The sequence below is a fragment of the Bubalus kerabau genome, chromosome 11 (assembly GCF_029407905.1).
Source record: "Bubalus kerabau isolate K-KA32 ecotype Philippines breed swamp buffalo chromosome 11, PCC_UOA_SB_1v2, whole genome shotgun sequence".
NCBI classification, from domain to species: domain Eukaryota; kingdom Metazoa; phylum Chordata; class Mammalia; order Artiodactyla; family Bovidae; genus Bubalus; species Bubalus kerabau.
In genome coordinates this window covers 32,895,221-32,904,913 of record NC_073634.1, presented here as the reverse complement: position 1 = coordinate 32,904,913, position 9,693 = coordinate 32,895,221, and positions in this window count along the sequence as shown.

Sequence of the window (9,693 nt, the reverse complement as noted above, 5' to 3'; positions counted from 1 at the left end):
GGTCATAGCTTTTCTTCCAAGGAGCAAGCGTCTTTTAATTTCATGGCTGCAGTCACCATCTGCAGTGATTTTGGAGCCCAAGAAAATCAGGTCTCTCACTGTTTCCATTGTTTCTCCATCTGTTTGCCATGAAGTGATAGGACTGGGTGCCCTGATCTTAGTTTTTTCAGTGTTGAGTTTTAAGCCAGCTTTTTCACTCTCTTTCACTCTCATCAAGAGTCTTCTTTGCTTTCTGCCATTAAAGTGGTGTCATCTGCATATCTGAGGTCATTTATATTTCTCCTGTCAATCTTGATGCCGGCTTGTGAGTCATCCAGCCCAGCATTTTGCATGATATACTCTGCATATAAGTTAAATAAGCAGGTTGACAGTATATAGCCTTGACATATACTCCTTTCCCAATTTTGAACCAATCAGTTGTTCAATGTAAGTTTCAAACTGTTGCTTCTTGTCCTACATACAGTTTTCTCAGGAGACAGGAAAAGTGGTCTTGTATTCCTATCTCTTTAAGAATTTTCCACAGTTTGTTGTGACCCCCACAGTCAAAGGCTTTAGCATAGTAGGGATTGTGAACTTGTATTATGTCTCCATTTTATGGCTGAAGAAACTTAGGGACAGATGGATTAGACAGCCCAAGACCAAATAGCCAGAAAAGGGCAGAGTAGGAATTTAAATTCTAGGAAGAGTTGCTGGAGTCCTGTTTTATTAATAGGGGCTTCCCCAATGACTCAGTGGGTAAAGAATCTGCCAGCAATGCAGAAGATGCAGGAGACACAGGTTCTATCCTTAAGTCAGGAAGGTCCCCTGGAGGAGGAAATGGCAATCCACTCCAGTATTCTTGCCTGAAAAATCTCATAGACAGAGGAGTCTGACAGGTTACAGTCCAAAGTGTTGCAAAGGGTCAGACACGACTGATCACAATTGGCTTGGTTATTAATAGAGATGTATTGCCATCAGTTTAACATCATTTTCTATTTTATTTCATCCTCACAACAACCTTATATTAGATTGAACTATATAAAATTGTTAATATTCAACCTTTTCTTTTTTGGCTGTATCACTGTTTGTGGGATCTTAGTTACCCCACCAAGGATTGAACCCCAGGCCCTCAGCAGTGAGATCATGAAATCCTAACTACTGGACCATCAGGGGATTCCATATTCAACCTTTTTCAAAGTATAAAAATTCTATTTCATTTGGTTCAACTTAATATTATTCTTGTTTTATAAAAAGGAAATGTAGGCTCAGAGGAATGAGCCAGTTAGTTATAGGACAGAAATTAATGTGGAAATAAGAATAAAGTATAAACTTTAGTTAATAATGTACTATTAGTCCCTTATGACAAATGTACTATATTAATATATTAATAACTGGGGAAACTGGGCATGCATACACTGGAATTCTCTGTATCATTATTACTACCTTTTTAATAATTTTGTAAATCTAAAATTGTTCTAAAATTAAAAGATTATTTTAAAATGTGAAGAAAAAAAAAAAAAAGAAATTAAGAGCTAGTGCTTAGGTTAAATCAAGACCTGGCCTCTGACCCTCACCCACCAGCCAGGTAACAGTTTACTTCTCTGAACTTGTTTCCTCATCACTAATAAGAACAATAATAACTATGGGTCAAAATTTGGAGGCAGTTAGATGCCTCCCATAAGAGGTAAACAACAAGTCACACATCACCAAACACACAGTCCCTTGGTAGGTGAAGTCACTCAGCCTTCTCCACACAGAAAATGCACAGTATGTGTAGAAATAAATGAAGAACGCCCAAATAAGAACAAACAGACCCAGCTACTAATTCAGAACTTGCTACCACCACTTGCATCTGGACGAGACTCACAGGCAGGCAGAGGAATAGGCAAGCTTCATAGTGAAAAAGAGAAGGTGTATGGTGTGCTGTGATAGGAGGGAGCTGGCGTGGGATAGCTGGAGGTGGGCTAACCAGAAGTAGAGCATCCTCTTCGACTGGCTTGGGGAGCGTGTTTAGCTTTCTTTGATTGGAGAGTGAAAAAGTTGGCTTAAAACTCAACATTCAGAAAACTAAGATCATGGCATCTGGTCTCATCACTTCATGGCAAATAGATGGGGAAACAATGGAAACAGTGACAGACTTTATTTTGGAGGGCTCCAAAATCACTGCAGATGGTGACTGCATGAAATTGAAAGATGCTTGCTCCTTGGAAGAAAAGCTATGACCAACCTAGACAGCATATTAGAAAGCAGAGACATTACTTTGCCAACAAAGGTCTGTCTAGTCAAAGCTGTGGTTTTTCTAGTAGTCATGTGTATGGATTGTGAGAGTTGGACTACAGAGAAAGCTAAACGCTGAAGAATTGATGGTTTTGAACTGTGGTGTTGGAGAAGATTCTTGAGAGTCCCTTGGACAGCTAGGAGATCAAACCAGTCCATTCTGAAAGAGATCAGCCCTGGGATTTCTTTGGAAGGAATGATGGTAAAGCTGAAACTCCAGTACTTTGGCCACCTCAGGCGAAGAGTTGACTCATTGGAAAAGACTCTGATGCTGGGAGGGATTGGGGGCAGGAGGAGAAGGGGACGACAGAGGATGAAATGGTTGGATGGCATCACCGACTCAATGGACTTGAGTTTGAGTAAACTCTGGGAGTTGGTGATGGACAGGGAGCTCTGGCATGCTTCAGTCCATGGGGTCACAAAGAGTTGGACACAACTGAGCAACTGAACTGAACTGAACTGATTGATCCTGAGTTGGAAGTGGGGATAAAAAATATACAGCAGCTGACCAGGTCCTCAGAATTCCGAGGCAATTACTGCAGAGTTCTTTGTTTTCTGGACTGGTTGCTGCAAAAATTGGGGTTTGGCTTCCATCTGTAGCAAGCAACTCAGGAAGTCAAGCGTAGCTGCAATGGGGAGCTAAATAACAACCCCTGTAGCAATGCCTTTGAGTTGCTGCCAAGTGCAAATAATGGTGGCTGACTCCTTGCAAGCTCTGAGTAAATAGCTTTTGCTTGTTCTCATTTCAGTGGTCTTAACTATTTCCACATGTCTGACAGCACAGCCTTCCAGCAGAAGTCAACAGCCTCTAAGTGAAAAGCAAACACAGTGAGTTTGGGAATAGCAAGGTGGCCCAAATGGTTGGAGGAGGATAAACTGGGAGGAGCAGTAGGACATGAGGTCAGAGAAGAAAGACAAGGGCAGATTATCCCTGCCCTTATAAGACTTGTGGCTTTGGCTCTGAGTGAGCTGGGAAGCCATTGTGGGTTTTGAGTAGAAGAATGACCTGATCAGACACGAACTGCTAGATTCAGAAAAGACTGTATTTAATAAACAGTAATCTAATTGAGCTATATTGTTCTCTACAGAAGAAAGACTGTGGAAATAGGAAACATAAAGTCTAGTGGAAGAAAGAGCCAGAAGAGCAGGAATCAGGGGTGTTTATATCCAAAATTCTGGACAATTTCCTCTAAGATGATTCATGAATAGGGGAGGGTGAAATAGCCCTTAAGAGTTAATCATGTGTGCTCTGCATCTGTTCTCCCCACTCACATGCCACCTCCTTCATCTAAGTTCTTCCTTTGTACTGGGCACTGATGATGGCACAGCAGATACAGCCATGAACCAGACAGACACATCCAGAGGAGATGAGATTGCTATAGGGGAGCAAAATTTTTTACCCCAAAATATACCTCTTTCACATAAGGATTAATTTAGGCTGATTATTTTTAAGAAACAGAAGATCTTCTTGTTACCTCCCCCTTAACTGCCTAAAAGAATTTAGATAAAAGGCCTATTCCTGGAATAGGGCTATTATGAGAAACATCAGCAAAGAATATAGGCTAGGTGTGCAACGGGAGAGAAGAGGGCAGGACACAATTTTGAAAGAATGACATAGCCCAAGGACACAACATAGACCAATTAAATGGGTCCAAGATGGCAGACAAGACAGTTCCAAGCCACCATCAAAGACCGAAAGGTGGGCAGGGGGCCCAATTCCAGGAAATCTCCACCCCTTCCCCAAAACAGTTGGAATAATCCTCCCACTCATTAGCTTATGAAGTTACCCAGCCTATAAAAACTAACCACGGCACATTTGGAGGCCACTGCACTCGCCCTCTGTGTTGGCCCACACTCTGTCTGTGGAGTGTGTTTCTCTCTGAATAAATCCACTTCTTAGCCTATCACTTTATCTATCACTGAATTCTTTCTACAATGAGACATCAAGAACCTGAGCTTCATTACTGTAGGTTTGCACTGGGTTCAAGTCCTAGCCATGTAGGTTCATGTCCTTAGTTCAGTTCAGTCACTCAGTCGTGTCTGACTCCTTGTGACCCCATTGACTGCAGCACACCAGGCTTCCCTGTCCATCAACAACTCCCTGAGCTTGCTCAAACTCATGTCCATTGAGTTGGTGATGCCATCCAACCATCTCATCCTCTGTCATCCCCTCCTCCTGCTGTCTTCAATTTTTCCCAGCATCAGGGTCTTTTCAGTGAGTCACTTCTTTGCATCAGGTGGCCAAAGTATTGAAGTTTCAGTTTCAGCATCAGTCCTTCCAATGAATATTCAGGACTGATTTCCTTTAGGATGGACTGGTTTTATCTCCTTGCAGTCCAAGGGACTCTCAAGAGTCTTCTCCAACACCACAGTTCAAAACCATCAGTTCTTTGGTGCTCAGCTTTCTGTATAGTCCAACTCTCACATCCATACATGACTACTGGAAAAACCATAGCTTTGACCAGACAGACCTTTGTTGGCAAAGTAATGTCTCTGCGTTTTAATATGCTGTCTAGGTTGATCATAGCTTTTCTTCCAAGGAGCAAGCATCTTTCAATTTCATGCAGTCACCATCTGCAGTGATTTTGGAGCCCAAAAAAATAAAGTCTGTCACTGTTTCTGTTGTTTCCCCATCTATTTGCCATGAAGTGATGAGACCAGATTCCATGATCTTAGTTTTCTAAATGTTGAGTTTTAAGCCAGCTTTTTCACTATCCTCTTTCACTTTCATCAAGAGGTTCTTTAGTTCCTCTTCACTTTCTGCCATAAGGGTGGTGTCATCTGTATATCTGAGGTTATTTATATTTCTCCTGGCAACCTTGATTCCAGCTTGTGCTTCATCCAGCCTGACATGTCCCATGATGTACTCTTGAATATAAGTTAAATAAGCAGGGTGATGATATACAGCCTTGATGCACTTCTTTACCAATTTGGAACCAGTCCGTTGTTCCATGTCTGGTTCTAACTGTTGCTTCTTGACCAGCATACAGATTTCTCAGGAGGCAGGTAAGGTGGTCTGGTATTCCCATCTCTTTAGGAATTTTCCACAGTTTGTTGTGATCTATACAGTCAAAAGCTTTGGCATAGTCAATAAAGCAGAAGTAGATGTTTTTCTGGAAGTCTCTTGCTTTTTGATGATCCAATGGATGTTGACAATTTGATCTCTGGTTCCTCTACCTTTTCTAAATCCAGTTTGAACATCTGGAATTTCATGGTTCATGTACTGTTGAAGCCTGGCTTAGAGAATTTTGAACAGTACTTTGCTAGCATCTGAGATGAGTGCAATTGTGTGGTAGTTTGTGCATTCTTTGGTATTGCCCTTCTTTGGGATTAGAATGAAAAATGACCTTTTCCAGTCCTGTGGCCACTGCTGAGTTTCCCAGATTTGCTGGCATATTGAGTGCAGCATTTTCACAGCAACATCTTTTAGGATTTGAAATAGCTCAACTGGAATTCCATCACCTCTACTAGCTTTGTTCGTAGTGATGCTTCCCTAAAGGCCCACTTGACTTCACATTCCAGGATCTCTGGCTCTGGGTAAGTGATCACACTGTTGTGGTTATCTGGGTTATGAAGATCTTTTTTGTTTTTGTTTGTTTGTTTGTTTGTTTATGAAGATTTTTTTTGTATAGTTTTTCTGTGTATTCTTGCCACTACTTCTTAATATCTTCTGCTTCTGTTAGGATGATACCATTTCTACATTCCTTTGAAGAAAGTAGGGAAAACCACTAGACCACTCATGTATGAGCTAAATCAAATCCCTTATGATTATACAGTGGATTCATGGGATTAGATCTGATAGAGTGCCTGAAGAACTATGGATGGAGGTTTGTGACAATGTACAGGAGGTGGTGATCAAGACCATCCCCAAGAGAAAGAAATGCAAAAAGGCAAAATGGTTGCCTGAGGAGACCTTACAAATAGCTGAGAAAAGAAGAGAAGTTAAAGGCAAAGGAGAAAAGGAAAGATATACCCATTTGAATACAGAGTTCCAAAGAACAGCAAGGAGAGATAAGAAAGCCTTCCTCAGTGGTCAATGCAAAGAAATAGAGGAAAAGAACAGAATGGGAAATACTAGAGATCTCTTCAAGAAAATTAGGGATACCAAGGGAACATTTTATGTAAAGATGGGCTCCATAAAGGACAGAAATGGTTCAAGTCCTTGTCTGAGGTAAATGGTTTTAGGTGTAGTGGGGGGAAACTCAGCAGAGCCTAGAGATTAGAGTCCACTCTGAGTCCCACTCTCTGCTGGGCCCAGTCAATATTTACCAAATATTTGCTTTTCCATCTCCACTTGCATTGCCCTCCTCCCATTTGAAGTCCCCAAACACTACCCCTAACAACCTCTTTTGTTTTTAACTGAACATGGTATTTAAGGTGAAAATTTCTGCCATTTTGGTGAGTTACTCAGTTTTCTGCCTCTCTCCCATGTGTACATGTTATCAAACTTTTGATTATCTCCCGTTAATCTTACTCACATCAATTTAATTCTTAGACCAGTCAGCACTTAGAAAGGCAGAGGAAAATATCTTCGTGACACTGCCGGGAAAAAAAAAAGGCAGTTATAACATGCCATTCCCAGGGGGCTGTCCACTAAAAGATGCCCAACGGAAGAGTTGCGGAGTAAGTTTTATTTCAGCAAAATGAGGACTGCAGCCCAGGAGACGGCACTTCAGACAGCTCTGAGAAACCCCTCCAAAGAAGTAGTGGAGGAAGTTCAATATGTGTGATTTTGGTGAAAGGGGAGTTCAATGCAATCGAGCAATTATTTTACAAAAGGTTTTCTGCTTCACTAGGAGTTGAAGTCAGCACTAAGGGAGGGATTTAGTGCTTTTCTAGATATGAGGAGATGTAAGGATGGGACCATGAAATCAGTTCCTAATGCTCAAAAGTCTCCAAGCCAGGCTTCAACAGTACATGAACCATGAACTTCCACATGTTCAAACTGGATTTAGAAAAGGTAGAGAAACTAGAGATCAAACTGCCAACATCCGTTGGATCATCAATAAAGCAAGAGAGTTCCAGAAAAACATCTACTTCTGCTTTATTGACTATGCCAAAGCTTTTGACTGTATAGATCACAACAAACTGTGGAAAATTCCTAAAGAGATGGGAATACCAGACCACCTTACCTGCCTCCTGAGAAATCTGTATGCTGGTCAAGAAGCAACAGTTAGAACCAGACATGGAACAACGGACTGGTTCCAAATTGGTAAAGAAGTGCATCAAGGCTGTATATCGTCACCCTGCTTATTTAACTTATATGCAAGAGTATATCATGGGACATGTCAGGCTGGATGAAGCACGAGTTGGAATCAAGGTTGCCAGGAGAAATATAAATAACCTCAGATATACAGATGACACCACCCTTATGGCAGAAAGGGAAGAAGAACTAAAGAGTCTCTTGATGAAGGGCAAAGAGGAGAGTGAAAAAGCTGGCTTAAAACTCAACATTTAGAAAACTAAGATCATGGTATCTGGTCCCATCAATTCATGGAAAATAGATGTGGAAACAATAGAAACAGTGACAGACTTTATATTTTTGGGCTCCAAAATCACTGCAGATGGTGACTGCAGCCATGAAATTAAAAGATGCTTGCTCCTTGGAAGAAAAGCTATGACCAACCTAGACAGCATATTAAAACACAGAGACATTACTTTGCCAACAAAGGTTTGTCTGGTCAAAGCTATGGTTTTTCCAGTAGTCATGTATGGATGTGAGAGTTGGACTATAAAGAAAGCTGAGCACCAAAGAACTGATGGTTTTGAACTGTGGTGTTGGAGAACACTCTTAAGAGTCTTGGACTGCAAGAAGATTGAACCAGTCCATCCTAAAGGGACCCAATCCTGAATATTCATTGGAAGGACTGATGCTGAAGCTGAAACTCCAATACTTTGGCCACCTGATGCAAAGAACTGACTCATTTGAAAAGACCCTGATGCTGGGAAAAATTGAAGGCGAGAGGAAAAGGGGACAACAGAGGATGAGATGGTTGGATGGCATCACCAACTCAATGGACATGAGTCTGAGTAAGTTCCAGGAGTTGGTGATGGACAGGGAAGCCTGGCCTGCCAGTCCATGGGGTCTCAAAGAGTCGGACACGACTGAGCAACTGAATTGAACAGAAAGACCTGTTCCACCCGTTTCCCTGGAGCACAAAGTGCCCCATTCTCCACCCTGAGCTCCCTTCAGGGTAAGTCAAAGGGCAACAGCTGCAGCAGAACAGGATTCTGTCCCCACAGCGGCAGATGGCAAATGACCTTGGCAAGCACAAATTTGTAGTTGACAAGCTTCATAGATTATGTTAGATCATTTTGATAGGGATTTAGTCTGGTACCATGGTTCCCAAACTGGGAAACAAAGCATCCCAGGGAACAAGAGCAAATCCACAGAGTCACCATGGGTATTTTTAAATTTCAAGGGAAATTCAGCAGCACCTGTCAAACACTGTACAAGACTACTAACTTCAGGTGGTTCACAGTTTCAACATGAAATCATGCTACGTTGCTTTTAATGATATCGCTGGAGAAGAAAAACAACATTTCCTCTACCGTCTTAGGTTCAGTTTGTGTTATTTGCAAATTAAACTGACAAAAGAGAAAAAAGGAAAAAATTTACTTTTGGAAACAATGCGAATACATGCAGAAGTGCTCAGTGGGAAAAGAAAAGACTTCTACAGTGAGGACAAATAGGTTTCTTTAGCAAAGACAAATGGGTTGTTAGGAGGGCAAATAGGAGACAAAAAAGTAGTGACTTAGCACACACACACAAGCATGGTATTCTGAGTAGGTCTCCTGACTCATATATCTGTGAAACTGTTTTTGGTGTTTTCTATAATAAAAAGCAAGTACTATGTAGAATGAGTGTTTGTGTTCAGTGCTCAGTTGTGCCTGACTCTTTGCAACCCCATGGAGTGTAGCCTGCCAGGTTCCTCCGTCTGTGGGATTTTCCAGGCAAGAATAGTGGAGTGGGTTAGCATTTCCTCCTCCAGGGGTCTTCTCCTGCATTGCCATCAGGTTCTCTACTGCTGAGCCATGGGGGATGCCCCTAGGATGCGTGTGATGGTGCCCAAATCTCATATTTTTTTTTTTCCCAAATCTGATTTTAAAGTTTGAGAAGGTGTGCAGTGCTCAGCCAGCACACACACCTCAATACTATGTATAGGTTATTTAAGAATGAAATTAAAATATTATTTTTCCTTTTAATTTATGTGTATTTTCCCCCCCAAACAACTCCTAAATAGTTAGAACATAAATCCTTTTTTCTTTTTTTAAAAATAATTAAAAAAAATTTTTTTTTGGCTATGCTGGGTCTTCATTGGTGTGCAGGTTTTCTCCAGTTGCAACAAGCGGGGGCCCCTCTCTAGTTGTGGTACTCAGGTTTCTCACTGTTGTGGCTTCTGTTACTGTAGAGCACAGGCTCTAGAGCATCAGGGC